Below are 8,888 nucleotides of genomic sequence, written 5' to 3'. Positions count from 1 at the left end.
GAGATTGGGTAGGACACGTAACAGCAGCATCGTATAATTCAAAAGCAAGAGGAGTAGCTATATTAATTAGTAAAAATGTGCCATTTAAAATAGAAGAGGAAATAATAGATCCAGCAGGGAGATATGTAATGATAAAATGTCAGATATATTCGGAGTTTTGGAATCTACTCAATGTATATTCACCTAACGAAGAAGATCAAAATTTCATGCAAGATATCTTTTTGAAGATAGCAGATACGCAAGGGAACATATTAATAGGAGGGGATTTCAACCTGAATTTGGATTCAAATATGGACAAAACTTGGAAAAAAATTAACAGAAAGAACAAAGTAACCAAATTTATAATTAAGTCGATGGAAGAAATGCAACTTTTGGATATATGGAGGAAACAACACCCAAAGGAAAAGGAATATTCATATTACTCGGCTAGACATAAAACATACTCAAGAATAGACCTATTTTTGTTATCAGCTCGTATGCAAGATAGAGTAAAAAAAACAGAATATAAAGCTAGAATACTATCGGACCATTCACCCTTAATATTGACAGTAAAGTTAGAGGACATCCCTCCAAGAATGTATAGATGGAGATTAAACCCCATGTTGCTTAAAAGGCAGGATTTTAGAGAATTTATTGAAAAACAAATTAAAATGTATTTTGAAATAAATACGGAATCAGTGGAAGATAAGTTTATACTATGGGATTCAATGAAAGCATTCATTAGAGGGCAAATAATAAGTTATGTAACCAAGATGAAGAAGGACTATAATCAGGAAACAGAGCAGTTGGAAAGGGAAATACTAAATATAGAAAAATAATTAGTAATGAAGGAAGATATTACTAAAAGAAGAGAATTGGTGGATAAAAAAATAAAATATGAAACACTACAAACATATAAGGTGGAGAAAAATATAATGAAGACAAAACAGAAATATTATGAACTAGGTGAAAAAATGCACAAAATCCTAGCATGGCAGCTTAAGACAGAACAAGCTAAGAAAATGGTATTGGCATCAAGGAAAAAAGACAAACAAATTACATATAATCCAAAAGAAATTAAGGAAAACTTTAGAGAATTCTATGAACAATTATACCGAACTGAAAACGAAGGGAAAGAAGGGAAAATAGATGAATTTCTGACTAAAATTGAACTAACAAAACTACAAATAGAGGAACAAAATAAATTAACAGAGCCATTTGGAATAGTAGAAATACAAGAGATAATAAAAAATTACCAAATAATAAGACATCAGGAGAGGATGGATTCCCAATAGAATTCTACAAAACATTTAAAGACTTATTAATTCCGCCCCTCCTGGAAGTAATCAACCAGATTGATGAAACACAAAGCTTACCAGATTCATGTAAAACAGCAATAATTACAGTAATACTAAAGCAAGGGAAAGATCCACTCTCACCAGCGTCATATAGACCAATATCTTTACTTAACACAGATTATAAGATAATAGCTAAACTATTAGCTAACAGATTAGCAGAGCATGTACCGAAAATTGTAAATTTAGACCAAACTGGATTTATCAAAAAAAGACGCACAACAGACAATATTTGTAAATTTATTAACTTAATTCATGCAGTAGAAGGAAATAAAGCACCTACAGTAGCAGTTGCTTTAGACGCAGAGAAGGCCTTTGACAGAGTAGAATGGAATTATTTGTTCAAAGTATTTCAAAAATTCAGTTTACCGGAGAAGTATATTAATTGGATTAAAGCATTATATAAGGGACTGTTAGCGAAAGTGACAGTAAATGGACATGTATCAAAGCAATTTAACTTAAGCAGGTCAACACGGCAGGGATGCTCACTATCACCTTTATTGTTTGCGTTAGCTATAGAACCACTAGCAGAACTGATAAGAATAGATAATAATATAAAAGGGATAAAAATAAAAGACAAGGAATATAAAATCAGTTTATTTGCGGATGATGTTATAGTATACTTAACAGAACCAGAACTATCAATAAAAGAATTATATAAGAAATTGAAGGAATATGGAGAAGTGTCGGGTTACAAGATAAACGTAAATAAAAGTGAAGCAATGCCTATGAATAATGCGGATTTCTCAAAATTTAAGAAGGAATCACCATTTAGATGGCAAATGCAAGCAATAAGATACCTAGGTGTACAAATAAACAAAAATCTCGGCCAACTATATAAACTCAATTATTATCCACTAATGAAAAAATTACAGGATGATTTAGAGCATTGGAAAGATTTACCACTAACACTAATAGGAAGGATAAACTGTATTAAAATGAACATTTTTCCAAGGATATTATACTTATTTCAGGCATTGCCAATACAACTGACAGAAAAATTCTTCAAAGAGTTAAAGAAAATAATAAGGAAATTTTTATGGAGAGGGGGGAAACCGAGGATAGCACTAGATAAATTAACAGAATGGTATAAACAAGGAGGCTTACAACTGCCAAACTTTAAAAATTATTATAGAGCCGCACAATTAAGATACCTATCAGATTTTTATCAAACAAGGGAAAAGCCAGATTGGACGAGATTAGAATTAGATAAAATAGGGGAAAGGATACCTGAACACATATTATATAAATGGGATGAAAAATTGGTACAACATAGAAGTTCTCCAGTATTACATCATCTCCTCAATATTTGGAAGAAGATTCATGTAGAAAGAAATAAAACAAATTATCAATTACCAAAACTAATATTGATGCAAAACAAGTTACTCCCTTTTACAATAGATAACCTTTCCTTTAGAGAATGGGAAAAAAAAGGATTAAAAGAATAGAAAATTGTTTTTCAGGAAATAGATTCTTATCCTTTGAACAAATGAAAGATAAGTACAATATAACTCAAGATACAGCGCTGGCATATTACCAATTGAGATCCTACTTGAAGGATAAATTAGGAAGCAGTTTGAGTTTGCCAGAGGCAAGTAACTTTGAATATGTGATTACAGATACAATGATAATCAAAAGATTTATAACAAATATGTATATTAAACTGCAAGAAAAGGAGAATGAGGAAACAAATGGTAAAACTAAACAAAAATGGGAACAAGATTTAAATATAAAGATAAAAAAGGAAACATGGGAGAAGTTATGTTCTGGAACGATGAGAAATACAATAAATACGAGGTTATGTATGATACAATATAACTGGATACACAGGATATACATTACACCTCAAAAGTTAAATAAATGGGACCCAACAGTATCTGATAGATGTTTTCGATGTAAAAAAGAAATGGGAACAACAATTCATGCAATCTGGACATGTGAGAAAGTAGAAAAATTTTGGGAAGATCTAAACCAGATATTAAATAAAATTACAGAAAACAATATACCAAAAAATCCAGAGATCTTCCTCCTAAGTAACATAAAAAACAAAGAATTTGGAATTGATTTGGATGGTGCACAAAAAAGATTTGTTAAGATAGCTCTAGCCGTAGCAAAAAAATGTATTATGTCAACCTGGAAATCGGAAGATAATTTGAAAATACAACAATGGTATATAGAAATGAATGAATGTATTCCATTAGAAAAAATAACATATAGTTTAAGAAATAATATTGAAATATTCGAACAAATATGGGAGCCTTACATTAAATACAATAGCGAAAACCTTCCGGGGACAATCATTACCTAAGTTGATGGAAGGAGAAGGAAATGAAATGAATGGACTTAGTAGAATTTCTGGTGTATTTTTGTTGAGTGACAACATTGTCTGACTGGTTAAATGTATCCTAGATTGTATACCTTAAATGGATGGGGGTGGGGGTGGGGAGGGTGGGTTGGGAGGAGGGGGGGGAGAAAATGGCACTGTATATGTGTGAAAAGGAAAAAGTGTGTACCATGGTTAATGTGATTTATGGTGTGAAAAATAAAAATTAAAAAAAAAACAAAAAAAAAAACTCACAAAAAAAGACCAAAATATTCAGATTGGAGTATATCCTGGGGTATTTCAAGCAATGGAGTCGTCATCTTGCGTGCCCCCTCCATTAAAGTCGGCAGGCTGCCAGGATCGGGATCCACATTGGGGGCACATGCACCTTCCTCCTGAGAATGGGTAATTCCAGCGAACACCTTCTCCTGGTGAGTAGTAGTCATTTTTTCAGCTCCCACAGGCAATCTCTGTGGTTTAGGCTTGAAAGAAAGCAAACCTGAAGTTGTAGCAGACTGTTTGGGCCCTAAATCTTCAACACTCCAAAAATGTAGTTTCTTCTGTACTTGAGGTTTAATCTTTTTACCATTAATAGCCATAACAATTCCTTGATACTTTAAACTAAGTTTTAAAAAATTTAAACTTGAAAACAAAGTTAAAAACAGGTTCTTAAAAGTCTGGCCAGAGAGGTCAAGATTACACGTCTAGACTCTACGCCATCTTGCCACGCCCCCCCCCCTTTTATTTAAATTTAGATAAAAAATAATTGGACTTCTTCTTTGTTGAACTGGAAATAGTGGATGGGAAAATTAAAGGAAATGAATTTGAGATTCAGAACATTAAGGATCAAATAAAGAAGGTACAAGCAGAAATTGCTGCTAAGAATGATCAGTTAATGCAAAAAATAGTCATTTTGGAAAAATTTAGTAGACAAAATAACATCAAGATTGTTGGAGCCAGAGAAAGTGATGAAGGTTAAGATAGGAAAAAAGTTCTGCAACGAAGAATACTGGAATCTTTGGGTCAGGCTGAATTTCAAGGAGATTTGGAGAATGAATGAGCCCACAGGGCACTGGGAACTAAACCTCAGCCTGACCAAAGGTCCCATCCAATACTTGTCAGATTCCTTTGTTATGAATTAAGAGAGAAGATATTGGAGTTGGCAGCAAAGCAAACTAAAGAAAGACCAGCACCTTTTCTTCGATAATGGAAATAAGATTTTCTTTTATCCAGACACAAGTTTTGATTTGTTAAAATAGAGAAAAGAGTTTAATTCAGTTAAAGATGTGCTATGGAAAAAAGGCTCGGTTGTAGCTGACCGCTCAAAGAAACACACACAGTGTGGCAGGTTAAACTCATTCCTTTATTAGAGCTAGAAAAGCTGCTTTTATACTGTTCAAGTTCCCGCCGTTTTTGCTGATTGACAGCCATCCATATGAATAACAATAGTGGGCGGGAACGTCAATGCATATGAATGCCCTTCTCAGCCTGCTTTTGCTGAGTTAGCTGGGCAGCTTGACCAACGCCATTTTAGGGCTGTATTGAAAGTATTCATCCCGGGTGGGAGGAATAGAATTTTTAGAGTCTAATGAAGCAGAGATATATGTCAATTCATTTTCTGATAAAGAACAACAGATGGTTGCTGATACTTGAATGAATTATATAACTGAAACATTTTTACTGTATCTGGAATTACATTGTGTTTCAAGAGAGTTTAAGGGGGGGAGGAAAGTTAAATCTATAATGCTCGTGACCTATTATATTTGGATAAGATCAATGGATTATTAGATGTGCTGGAAAAACTATAGTAAGGGATGGTATGATATATCGAGTGAGTTAGTGGGGACTATGAAACTGACCACTGCAAAATCATGGGCACTAATGTGATATTTTTCACATCCCGTAAAGATCATGGCATCATGCGCTTCTTAAGTTTTTCTTCACTTTCTTCTTTTCACTTCCTTTTCTTATCTTTCTTTTTCATCCAAAGCCTGGATTGTCTATGAATGTTGTATGTTATACAGGTGAGCAAGGAGGGGGAGGGAGATGCTGGTCTAATATTGGTATGGTCTAATATTGGTATCTAATGGCAGAGAAATTGAATTTTATTAGTATTAATGACATTCAGAATCCAATAAAGCAAAAAAGATTATTAAGTTATATGAAAATTTGGAAACCTCCAAGTTAAATTATACTCTCACCATTTTGTCTTTCCACAAAAATTTTCTCACCAAAGTATTCAAATCTTTCAAGAATTTTTGAGGGATCCTACATGGAATAGACTGAAAAAGATATTGAATTTGGGGAAAGATATTAATTTTACTACAATTAACCTGTCTTATCAACATAATGGGTAAATTCTTCCAATGTTTCAAATCATACTTAATTCTAGACAGTAAAGGTAAGTAATTCAATTCAAATAAATTATTGTAATTACTATCAATAATAATACCTAAATACTTAATCCGATCAGACCATTTAAACTTCACAACCTGTCAAGGCAAGTTAACCTTTTGAGCGAAAGGCATAATTTCTCTTTTTTCCCAGCTAACTTTATATCCCAATAGCGCACCATACTGTTCCAGTCATTTATGCAAAGTCTCCAAAGACTGCAAAGGATGTGTTAAATATATCAAGACATCATCTACAAATATATTAATCAGAATTCACCTTAATACGTTTAATAGCATTATCCTGCCTAATCATCTGGGCAAAAGGTTCAATGTCCAAAGCAAACAAATCTGGTGACAAAGGACAGCCCTGTCTGGTCGATCTAGATAATACAAAAGGTAAAGACACCTGTCCATTTGTCACCACTATCACAGTGGGACTTTTATATAAAGCCTTAATCCAACCAATAAAGAGAGGCCCAAAATTAAACTTTTCCAAAACATAAACAAAAAACTCTATTCATTCCACCCGATCAAAGGACTTTTCTGCATCAAGATAAATTAACATTGGTCAGATTGCTCCCGAGAAATATTAATTAATGAATCAACTTTTCAACATCATCTGCTGAAAAATGATTCTTAATAAAACCCGCCTGATCAAATCAGGAAAACAATTAGCCTATCTATTAGCTAGAACCTTGGATACAATTTTATAATCCACATTTAACAAAGAAATAGGTCTATAAGATCCTGCTTTCAAGGGGTCCCTATCTTTCTGAAGGATAAAATTAATTATTGCTTTGGAAAAAGAATCTGGAAAGGACCCAATCTTTTCCACTTGATCTAAAACATCCATCAATATGGGAATTAATAAGTCTTGAAATTCCTTATAAAATTCAGGAGTAAACCCATCGTCACCTGAAGACTTACCACTCGGCATAGACAGAAGTGCTTTGATCAATTCTTTAGCAGGAAGGGAAGCATCCAATTCCTTAATATCCTTATCCTTCAAAGGGGGTAAAGTTAAACGGGATTTTTAAAAAATTCAATTTTAACCTCATCTTGCCATATCTCAGAAGTATACAATTTCTCATAAAACATATGAAACTCAAATTTCGGCTAAAGCATCTTTGTTTTAAAATAGGCTTTTTCTCTTTACAGTTAATAATCAACTCTTGAAGTTGTGAGAGCAAGAGGAATTAAATTGGTAGAAGATTGTTATGAGGCGGGTTATTTTATTTCTCTTCAAAAATGAAAGAGAAATATGCGATATCTTCAAGTACTCTTTTTTTCTGATTATCAAGTTAAAGCATTATTGTTAGATAACTTTGGCCATACTTTGAGGCTTCCGAGAAGATCTAAATTTGAAATTTTACTTACCGATGGTGGTAAGAAAGGATTTGTATCTGATATGTATGTTTTATAGTAGAATAAAATGCTTAAACCAGATGTTTACAAATCTAGTGAATGGGAAAAAAGATTTGGAAATATCTATTTCTCAAGATGATTGGATAGTATGACTAAAATTGTAAATGTAAGGTATAGATTGGTTCATTATAACTTTATCCATCATTGATATTTGACTCTGGAGAAATTAAAGAAATATAAATATGTTTCTTCTGATTTATGTTTTAGATGTCATAAGGAAGTGGGTACTTTTTATACATTTGGGTTGGCTATGTGAGACAGTTAAATCTTTATGGAATAAAATTAAGGAATTTTTGGAGATAGGTTAAATTTAAAATTTCACTTGACCCCAAGATATTTTTATTGGGTTATATTAAAAAATTGAGTTTGGAATTAGATAAATTTCAAATTGCTTTTTTAAGACTAGCTTTAGCAGTGGCGAGGAAATGTCATGCAGTTACATGGAAAAATGAGACTAAATTGAGTATTCAACGATGGCATGTGGAAGAAAATAGCATATAACTTACGAATTAATTATTTTTAAAATTAAAACTTGGAGCTCGTATATGGAACATATGCAATTAGATCATCAATATTTTCTTTCCCACACATTCGTGGTGCAGTTCCGATCCATGGCAAATGATTGAATGGCATTGTTGGAGATCTCCTCTCTCTTTCTTCTTTTCTTTTGGGGTAGCTTAGTGGGGGGTTGGGGGTTATGTGGAATAAAACATTATGTATTGGATTGTATTTTGATTGTATGATTATTTTTGTTTATAAATAAAATTTACCAAAAAAAAATATGATCGGAGAGACTGAGAATGCTTTATTTTAAAATTCCATTTGGCACTCTTTGGTCTACTTTCCCACAATGACCGGATATGAACAGATCATTCATCTTAGGTGAAGAACTATTCGGTTAGAATATCAGGAAGGCCTTGATTTCCGAAGTAATAACAATGGGATATTTTACACTTGTCCAAAGTGGCCATGTTTAAATATTAACTGAAAACTAACACTTTTTGGAAGTGCAACACTTGATCAGCACTAAGTGGGAAGTTGCAATCCAATAAAAGTACATAATCACAATTTTCTGTAACATGAAGCCACGTCATCTGTTCACACATCAAGGAATGGAATTAGGAAAATAAAGTTGTTTCTTTCCTGTTTTCTCCCTGCAAATTCGCAGTATTTCAGATTGTATAATGATGCAAATTCTCCAAGGGTGAATTTCTGTAACCCAAATGGCCTTTGTACAGGGGTCACCAATATTTACTTGCAATCTTTAGCTTCTGCTATCCCTTCTGAAACTGAACACATTTAAGAAATAAACAAAACTAAAACAATGTATTTACACTGTGAGATTGGGGTTTTCAACTCACGCACTAAAGGTTGGGGTGGAGATTTTGGATAAGGGACTTAATTTACTAATAT

The sequence above is a fragment of the Narcine bancroftii genome, chromosome 2, assembly GCF_036971445.1.
Source record: "Narcine bancroftii isolate sNarBan1 chromosome 2, sNarBan1.hap1, whole genome shotgun sequence".
Lineage (NCBI taxonomy): Eukaryota > Metazoa > Chordata > Chondrichthyes > Torpediniformes > Narcinidae > Narcine > Narcine bancroftii.
This window is presented reverse-complemented; position numbering follows the sequence as displayed.